We start from the raw sequence: 10,703 nt of genomic DNA on the forward strand, positions 1-10,703 counted from the left end.
GATTTTTTTCTTGCTGATTTGTTGAATTCTTCGTAGATTCTGTTTATAAGCCCTTTATCAGATCTATATAGCAAGTGAATATTTTCTGGCATTCTTTAGGTTGTTTATTTGCTCTGTTGACTATTTCCTTGGCTGTGCAGAAGATTGCTAATTTAATCAAGTTCAATTTATTTATTTTCGTTTTTGCCATGATTGCCATTGGGGTCTTTGTCATAAATTCTTTGCCTAGGCTGGTACCTAGAAGAGTTTTTCCAATACATTCTTCTAGAATTCTCATGGTTTCATGTCTTGGATTTAAGTCTTTTTATCCATCTTGAGTGGTGAGAGATATGGATCCTGTTTCAATCTTCTACATATAGCTTACCAATTTTCCCAGCACCATTTATTGAATAAGGATTATTTTCCCTGGTGTACATTGTTGTCTGCTTTGTCAAAGATCAGATGGCAATAAGAGATTGGTTTTATATCTGGGTTCTCTGTTCTGTTCCATTGGCCTGTGTCTCTATTTTTATGGCAATAGCATGCTACTTTGGTTCCTATAGGCTTATACTATAGCTTAAAGTCTGGTAAAGTGATATCTCCAGTTTTGCAATAGCAGTCCTAAGGGGAAGATTCATAGCCTTAAATCTAAGAGACAGAAAGTTTACAAATGAACAATCTAATGAATCATCTCAAGGAACTAGAAAAGGAAGAGCATATAAAACCCAAACCCAGAAGAAAAAAAAAAAAGAATTAACTAAAGGAAGAGCAGAATGAAATGAAATAAAAAACAAAACAACACAAAAATACAGAAGATCAGTGAAAGAAGAAGTTGGTTCTTTGAAAAGATAAACAAAACTGAAAGACCTCTTGCTAGATTAAGCAGAAACAGAAAAAAAGGACCCAGTAAAGTCAATCAGAAATGAAAACGGGGATTTTACAACAGATACACAGAAATACAAAATGGCATGTGAATACTATAAAAATCTCTATACACATAAAATCAAAAATGTTGGCAAAATCATTTGTTAAATCAATTGTTAAAATGTTGATACTACTCAAAGTGATTTACAGATTCAGTGCAATCCCCATGAAAATACCATCATCATTTTTTTTTTGTGGATATAGAAAAAATAATTCTACACTTCGTTTGGAACTAGAAAAGAACCCAGATAGCAAAAGCAACCTTAAGCAAAAGGAAAAAGGGGCATTTTGAAGATAAGAAATTTAAGAACTTCTTGAGATTTTGAAATAAACCTGAAGGCCATTTATGGATAAAATGAAGTGAGAAAGCACCACATCGATGACAATGGCAAAAGAGAGAGACTAGTTATCAGCCTAACAATGGTTTAGAAAAGCTGTGGCCTCAGAACCATAAGGAAAACCTGAGGAAGAAATGCTGAAAGGGCAGGAATGGGAAAGGTGGCTAAATCGTGGTATTATCTATGGAAATATGTCCACAAAACCACAAAACTACTTATTTTTCAGCATCCATTACTCACCTCTCCTTCTCTTTCTCAATTACAGAACTCAGGCAACACACTTGTTATCCCAAGAGAGACGATTTAGAAGGGCAATTTCTTTCCTAAAGCAATTGAATTGCTGTTGACTACAGAATTCAGTCTTCCAGCGGGGTCTGTCCTCTAGAGTAAGCACTATTCAATTAAACTACTGGAAGTATCATGGCCCCAAAGCCACCTTCCAAGATGAAAACGGACATTTGACAAACCCTTGTCACATAGAAAAATATCCCAGTTAGGTCCCAATGAGGTTTTCAACATCTCTAATCATCAGAGAAATGCAAATTAAAACCTCAGTTAGTTACCAACTCACACCTGTTAAATTAGCTATTATTAAAAGTATAAAAACTAACAAGTGTTGGTTATGATGTGGAGAAAAAGGAAACCTATACCGTTGTAAATTAGCACAACCTCTTGGGAAACAGTACAGTTCCTCAAAACACTAAAAAGAGAATTATCATTATAATCCAGCAATCCCACTACTGGGTATATACTGAATGGAACTGAAATTCGTATGTCTGCATTTCCATGTTCATTGTAGCACTATTCAAAATAGCCAAGATATGGAAACAACCTAAATGTCCATCAACAAATGAACGGATTTTTAAAAATTGTGACACACACACACATACACACTGTTGAACCTTAACAAAACCCAGGAAATTCTGTCATTTGCAAAAATGTTGATGAACCTACATGTTGTTATGTTTAAGTGGAATAAGCCAGGCACAGAGAGATAAATGCCTTATGATCTCATTCATATGTGAAATCTAAAAAAGTCAAACTCATAGAAGGAGAGAGTAGAATGGAGGTTACCAGAGGCTTGGGGGGCTGGTGGTCAGGGAAAAGGGGGAAACTCGGTTAATGACTATAAATTTACAGTTAGGAATTTTTGTGTTCTACGACATAGCAAGGTGAGTATAGTTAATAATAATGTCTTGTATTTTTCAAAATAGCTAAATATTTGAGGTGATATATATGCTAATTACATCAATATATTTACTTCATAACACATACATGTATCAAAACATCACATTGAATCCCATAGAAATACACACTTATTATTTGCCAATTAAAAAGAAGACTATAAAAATGATGTAGGAGTAAACTGTCATGCCAGCCCAGCCCAGTGTTCCCACAACATCAACAAGGAAAATCCAAATAAATGACCTGAATCATACTTTACAGGCATCATTGATCTTTGAATGCAATGCATATCCATCAACTAAAATTCCAAACTGGGAGGACATTTCAAAAGTCAGACAACAATCTCTCTGCTTTTCTTTTCTTTTCTTTTCTCTTCTCTTCCCTCTCTTCTCTCACCCACTTTCTTTCTTTCCTCCATAGAGACATTGGTGAGGATATTTGCTTAATTCCGATGTTATGTGGGATAGTAGTTAACTATCACAGCAATCTTCAGTGGCATATGTATGTCTATCTTCCATCTGGTTTATTTCAATTGTGGTCACTGTAATTGTCTTTTTCCTGTACATAAGATACCATTTCACTCTCATTACTTTTAAGACACATTTTTTTTTTTTGGTCTTTAATTTTCAGAAATTCTATTATGCCATATCCTTCTGTGGATATCACTAGGTTTTTCCTACATGAAGTTCGCTCAGCTTCTTGAATCTGTAGGTTTATTCCTTTTGCCAAGTTTGTACACTTAGGTATAATTTCCTCAAATACTTTTTTGTCCTTAACCTCATTCTCCTATTCCTCCAGAATGACTATGCCATCAATGTTGTATCTTCATTTATACTCCCACATGTCTGAGTCTCTATTCTTTTTTTTTTCTTCAGTCCATTTTCTCTCTGTTCAGCTTTCTGATTCTTTCCCCAGTCCTCTTTATTCTGCTCCTGAATCCAGCACTGTATATTTTGATTTTTATGTTTTTAAGTTCTAAATTTTCTGATTGATTCATCTTTGTATCTTCTAATTTGGGCTGAAACTTTCTATTGCTACATTAGATTAGAACATGTCTGTGATTGCTCATTGACATGTTAATGATGGCTGCTTTACACTCTTCGAAAACAATTCTAATATCTGTGTTATAATGTTGGTATTTGTTGATTGTTAACTCATTCAAGTTAAGATTTTCCTGGTTCTTGATATGAAGAGTGACTTTTTATTTTTATTTTTATTCTTATTTCAGCATATTGTGGGGGGGTACAAAAGTTTAGGTTACATATATTGCCCTTCCCCACCCCCCCGCCTGAGTCAGAAAGAGTGACTTTTGATTGAAACCTAGACATTTTGGATATTATGTTATGAGACTCTGAATCTTGTTAAACCTTCTGTTTTAGTTAGAACTCTAGTGGGGTGAAAGGAGCACTGCCTCATCATTGCCATGTATGTTCAGAAGTACAGGTTCCATTAATACCTGGGGTGTGGGGGGCTCCTAAACATTGCTACACTGTGTGAGAACAGGCTCTCCACTAGGTCTCTGTTCATAACACCATGGGAAGTATGGAGGTAGGGCACATTTTTTTTATGTGCCCTTGGCTGATGTGGAGCAGTTAAGTTTGCAAGTGTACTGCTTTGCTGGGCTGCTCCTTTGGCTTGAGAAGGCAAGCTTTCTTTGGGACTTCTTTTTGTCTATGCATCTTGGCATTTCTGAATTGCTGGACACTCTGGCACTTACTTTGGGACATATGAGGCAAAAAGAAAAGAGAATTCACTGTTATTTTTTTCCTTAGTTTCTGAGACCTTAGCTGGTCTGCCTTTTTGGTCACCTTTCAGAGTCTTCTTATGGTTTTACACATAATGTCCAGGTATTTTTAGCTGTACATGATGGAAGGAAGAGGAAAAAGTATGCCAGGTCCATCTTTCTAGATTCTCAAATCCTTCTCCAATGTTTTAAAATTATAATATAATGTACTTAGTTAATCATAATATATTTATCATTTTTTTTAATAACACATTTTGTGTTTTATGCTTCTTTAAGAAATCTTTGAGTGTACCAGACATTTCACTTAAGTTTCCTTTGAGAATCTTTATGAAAATATTTTGATCTGCATTGCTCTGAAGTAATATTTTCTGTTATGGTCTATGGGTCAGTTTCTTTATCTTTTTACCAATACTGCATTGTCTTAATTATTTTAACTTTATCATAAATCTTGACACTTAGTAATGTTCTAGCATGTATGTAGGTCTTCTTTGATTCTCTAATAATCCTTTATAACTTTCGGTGTAAAGATTGGGGAGAAACTATTTGCAAACTAACCATTTGATAAAGGGCTAATATCCAGAATCTCAAACAAATCAGCAAGAGACAAACAAATAAACAAACAGCACCATTAAAAAAGTGTGCCAAGACATGAGCAGAAGTTTTTGAAAAGAAGATAGCCAAATGGCCAATAAAAATATAAAGAAATGCTTAACATCATTAATTACCATAATTTGCATCATAGTAATGCAAATTAAAACCACAGTGAGATATCACCTTACCAGAATGGCCATTACTAAAAAGTCAAAAAACAATTGATGGTGGCATGGATGCAGAGAGAAAGGAAGGTTTATATATTGTTGGTAGGACTGCAAATTAATGCAACCTCTATGGAAAAGAGAATGGAGATTCCTCAAAGAACTAAAAGTAGACCTACCATCTGATCGAGGAATCCCACTACTCGTTATCTACCCAAAGGAAAAGAAGTCATTTTATCAAAAAGACAGCTACACTCAAATGTTTATTGCAGCACAATTCACAATTGCAAAGATGTAGAATCAACCCAAGTACCCATCAATACATGAGTGGATTAACAAAATGAGTTTGTGTCTACATACACACACACACACACACACACACACCCACCCCATGGATTACTATGCGGTCATAAAAATAATGTATTTTGAAGATATTTGGATGGAACTGGAGACCATTCTCCTAAGTGAAGTATCTCAAGAATGGAAAAACAAACACCACATGTACTCTCTAATAATTTGGAACTAATTGATGGGCACACATGGATACACAGAGAAGTAAAAGTTATTGGAAGTCAGGGATAATAGAGTGGGGAGGAGGAAGGGTTAAAAACTCTACCTAACCTGTATGATGACACTATTTTGGTGATGGGAACTCTAAAAGACATGACTCAACCATTATGAAACCTATGCATATAACAAAAACATTTGTATACTCTTAATATTTTGAAATAAAAAAATAAATAAACTGAAGAAACATGTTTAAAGAAATCTATAGAAAAATACAAAATAAAAACTAGACGGTGAAGAGTTCCTTCGACAAACAAAAATTCTGACCTCTGAATCTTAAGATCATGTAGTAACCAATATTTGTAACACCATTTATACATAAAAATATTAAGATGTCTCTCTCTCACATATATTTGCACACACATATACACAGACACACAAACACACACATACATGTAGTATCAAGTAAAGTTATTATTTACCTTTTCCTCATCACATATACTACCATTGTATGTATAGGAAATATCTTTTACTCCCATTTTGTATCGATAAGATGCAGACACACATATTTTGCCTCCGTAGAAAACATATTGAACATCATAATTTTCTGGTGATATTAGTTGTGTACTTTTCCAGTAACAAACTAACTTTCCACAAAGAGCATCCCTAGAAAAATAAGGCAAAAAAAAAATAATCACCATTTGTCACTTAAATACACAATATATTAGGTAAATTACAGTTCAAAATATGAGGATAATTGAAAATGTTACTTTGATCATACAACCAAAGAAATTCAAAATATATAACATTTTATAAAATACAAGATGTAAATTCTCCTGGATATCCTAGGTGCATCTTTCATTTGTGTAAAATAACTCTTTGAAACACAAACACACACACAAACACACACGCACACACTTGTACATGCATTTGGAAAATGCATACTTTTTAAAAATACCTACGTAAAAAGACAATTTCTACGAAGACAGTTTCCAAAATTATCTATCTGTGAATTCACTTCTTGTGTACATACATAATCAGCACTCTGAGCAACTGAAAACATAAATAAAGAAGTTCTAATTACTCATATTTAAAAAATCATTATAAACTAGAATTATAAATTAATATTGGCACATCTTAATGATAATAATTCTGATTTAGTACAATCCATTTGAATAGTAGAAATAGGAGACTTTGTATTTTAGTGAAGAAATTATTGAGAAGTCAGTCATTTGCTCTCATATGCTATTTTAATGTTCCACTCTCTACCAATCACCTGATATTTGATCAAGGGCCTATTCCTTTTTTTTGTTTTTAACTTGAATTATAACTTTTATTTATTTATTTATTTATTTTTGTTTCAGAATATTACAGGGCTACAACTGTTTGGGTGACATAAATTGCTTTTCTATAGTTTAAGTCAAAGTTATACATGTGCCTATCACCCAGATAGTGTGCATTGTACCTGTTAGGTGTAAATTTACCCATCACCTCCTCCCCCCACCACCTGCTTGATTTCTGATGGTTTTACTTCTATATATGCATACACACATTGATTAATTAGTTCCAATTTAGTAGTCAGTACAGGTGGTGTTTGTGTTTTCATTCTTGGGATAATTTATTTAGAAGCATAGTCTCCAGTTCCATCCAGATTGTTACAAAAGTATTAAATCACCATTTTTTATGGCTTAGTAAGTACTCCATGGTGTGTGTGTGTGTGTGTGTGTGTGTGTGTATTACATTTTATTAATTCACTCATGTATTGATGGGCACTTGGGTTGTTTCCACATCTTTGCAATTGTGAATTATGTTGCTATAAACATTTTTGAGTGCCGGTGTCTTTTTAATAAAATGGCTTTTTTCCCCTTCTGTAAATACCTAAGTAGTGAGATTGCTGGATCAAATGTCTACTTTTAGTTCTTTGAGGTATCTCCATACTACTTTCCATAGAGGTTGTATTAGTTTGCAGTCCCACCAGCATTGTATGAGTGTTCCATTATCTCTGCATCCCCACCTGCATCTGTTGGTTTTGGATCTTTTGATAAGAACCATTCTCATTGGAGTTAGAAGATATCTCAGTGGTTTGATTTGCATTTCCCTGATAATTAGAGACATTTAGCAATTTTTCATATGTGGTGGGCCTTTAGTCTATCTTCTTTTGAAAAGTTTCTGTTCATGTCTTTTGCCCACTTTTTAATGGGATTATTTCATGTTTTCTTGCTGATTTGCTTGAGTTCTTTGTAGATTCTGATTATCAACCCTTTATCAGATGCACAGTATGCAAATATTTACTCTCATTCTGCAGGTGGTATATACACTCTGTCATTATTTCCTTGGCTGTGCAGAAGCTTTTTAATTTGATCAGGTCCCATTTATTCATTTTTCTTGTTGCTGTGATTGCTTTGGGGTCTTCTTTACAAATTCTTTGCCTAGGCCAATGTCTATAAGAGTTTACCCAACCTCTTTTTCTAGAATTATTATAGTTTTATGCCTTAGTTTTAAGTCTGTTATTCATTGTGAATTATCTTTTGTGAGTGGTGAGAGGGAAGGATCTTGTTTCAGTCTTCTAAATATGGTTATCCAATTTTTCAAGCACCATTTATTGAATAGGGATTTTTTTCCCCAGTGTATGTTTTTGTCTGCTTTGTCAGAGATCAGATAGCAATATGTGCTTGGCTTTATATCTTGGTTCTCTGTACTTGTCCATGTCTCTGTTGTTGTGCCAGTACCATGCTGTTTTGATTTTTATAGCCTTGTAGTATAGCTTGAAGTCTGGTAAATTGATGCCTCCTTATTTGTTCTTTTTGCTTAAGGTTGCTTTGGGTATTTGGGCTCTTTTCTGCTTCCAAAGGAAGCATATATATTTTTTTCTAGATCTGCAAAAATTGACATTGGCATTTTACTGGGGATTGAATTGAATTTGTAAATCACTTTGAGTAATATATTTTAACAATATTGATTTTGCCAATCCATGAGCATGATATGTTTTTCCATTTGTTTACATCCTCCATGATTTTCTTCTTCAATGTTCTACAATTTCTCCTTGTAGAGGTCTTTCGCTTCCTTGGCTAAGTATAATCTTAGGTATTTTATTTTCTTTGTTGCTATCATGAAAGGTATGAGTCTTTGATTTGATTCTTATCTTGACTGTCGTTGGTGTATAGGAATGCTGCTGATTTCTGCACATTGATTTTGTAACCTGAGACTTTGGTGAGTTTATTTATCAATACCAGGAATCTCTTGGCATAATCTTTGGGGTTTTCTAAATATAAGATCATATCATCATGAAAGAATGACAAATTGACCTCTTCTTTTCCCATTTGGATACCCTTGATTTCTTTCTTTTGCCTGATTGCTCTGGCTAGGACTTTCAGAACTATGTTGAATAGAAGAGGTGATAATGGGCAACTTTGTCTGGTTCCAGTTCTAAGCGAAAATGGTGTCAATTTTTCCCCATTACTTAATGATGTTGGCTGTGGGTTTGTCATGTTGTTTTTGTAATATTGAGGTATGTTCCATCTATGCCTATTTTGTTAAACATTCTTATCATAAAAGGATGCTGAATTTTGTCAAATGCTGTTTTAAAAAATCTATTAAGAGGATCATATGGTCTTTGTTTTCATTTCTACATATGTGGTGAATCACATTCATAGATTTGCATATGTTGAACCATTCTTGCATTTCTAGGATGAAGCCCGCTTGGTCTTGATGGATTATTTTTTTGATGTGCAGGTAAATTCAGTTTGCTAGGATTTTATTGTGAATTTGTGTATTTATGTTCATAAAGGATATTGGTCTGTGGTTTTCTTTTTTTGTTGTGTTCTTTCCTGGTTTTGGTATCAAGGTAATATTGGCTTTGTAGGACAATTTGGGGAGGATTCCCTACTTCTCAATGTTATAAAATAATTTCTGAAGTACAGGTACCAGTTCTTCTTTGTAAAAGAAATAAAATCTGGTGAAATTTGGCTGTGAAACCATCTGGTTCAGGACTTTCTTTTGTTGGAATATTTTTTATTGCTGCTTCAATTTCGTTACTTCATAGTGGTCTGTTTAGGAATTATATTTCTTCCTGACTGAGCCTAGAAAAGTTGTGTGTTTCCAAGAATTTCTCCATTTCCTTAACATTTTCAATGTTGTTTAGTGCACAGAGATATTTATAGCATTCAAAGATGATATTTTGTATTTCTGTGTTATTAGTTGTAATATCTTCTTTTTCATATCTGATTGAGTTTATTAGGGTCCTTTCTTTTCTGTTTTTGCTTAATCTAGCAAGATGCCTATCAATTTTGTTTATTTTTTCACAGAGACAACTTTGTGTTTTATTAATCTTCTGTATAATTCTTTTGGAATCAATTTCATTTAGTTCTGCTCTGATCTTAGTTATTTCTTTTCTTCTGTCTCTTTGGGACGGGTTTGTTCTTCCTTTTTTAATTCCTTGAGATGATGCATTAGATTGTTGACTTGTGATCTTTCTGTCTCTTGAATACAGGCATTTAAGGCTATGAATTTTCCCTTAAGGAGTGTTTTTGCAGAATTCCACAGATCTTGGTAACTTTTGTCCACTTTACCATTTAGTTCACAGAATGTTTTGATTTCCATCTTAATATCCTTCTTGACTTAAGAATTATTCAGCAGTAGGTTGTTTAATTTCCATGGCTTTTTGTAGAGTTGAGTGTTTCTGTTGAAATTAATGTCTAATGTAACCCACTGTGGTCTGAGAAAATACATGGTATGATTTCTATTTTTTTAAAAAATTTGTTGAGGCATGGACTGTGGCCTATGATGTGATCAATCTTAGAGAATGTTTTTTGAACTGATGAGAAGAATGTATATTCAGTATTTTTGAGGTATAATGTTCTGTAAATGTTTGTCAGGCCCATTTGTTCTAGAGTCCTGTTTATGTCCACTGTTGCTTTGTTTATTTTCTGCTTGGAGGAACTTTCTCATTCTGTCAGTGGGTGTTGACATCCCTGGCTATTACAATGCTGCTGTTTATGATTTTGTTTAGATTGAGTAGAGTTTGCTTATCAATCTGGGTGCACTTGTGTTATGTGCATAAATATGTAGGATTGTTATGTCTTTTTGTTGAATTGTTCCCTTCGCTATTATATAATGACCATCTTTGTCTTTCCTTTTGTTGACTTGAAGTCTGTTATCAGATATGAGAATGGCTACACCAGCTTTCTTTTGATTTCCATTTGCATAGAATATTATTTTCCATCACTTCACCTTGAGTCTGAACGAGTCCTTGTGGGTTAGATGCATTTCCTG

Source organism: Eulemur rufifrons, chromosome 12, assembly GCF_041146395.1.
Source record: "Eulemur rufifrons isolate Redbay chromosome 12, OSU_ERuf_1, whole genome shotgun sequence".
Classification (NCBI taxonomy): domain Eukaryota; kingdom Metazoa; phylum Chordata; class Mammalia; order Primates; family Lemuridae; genus Eulemur; species Eulemur rufifrons.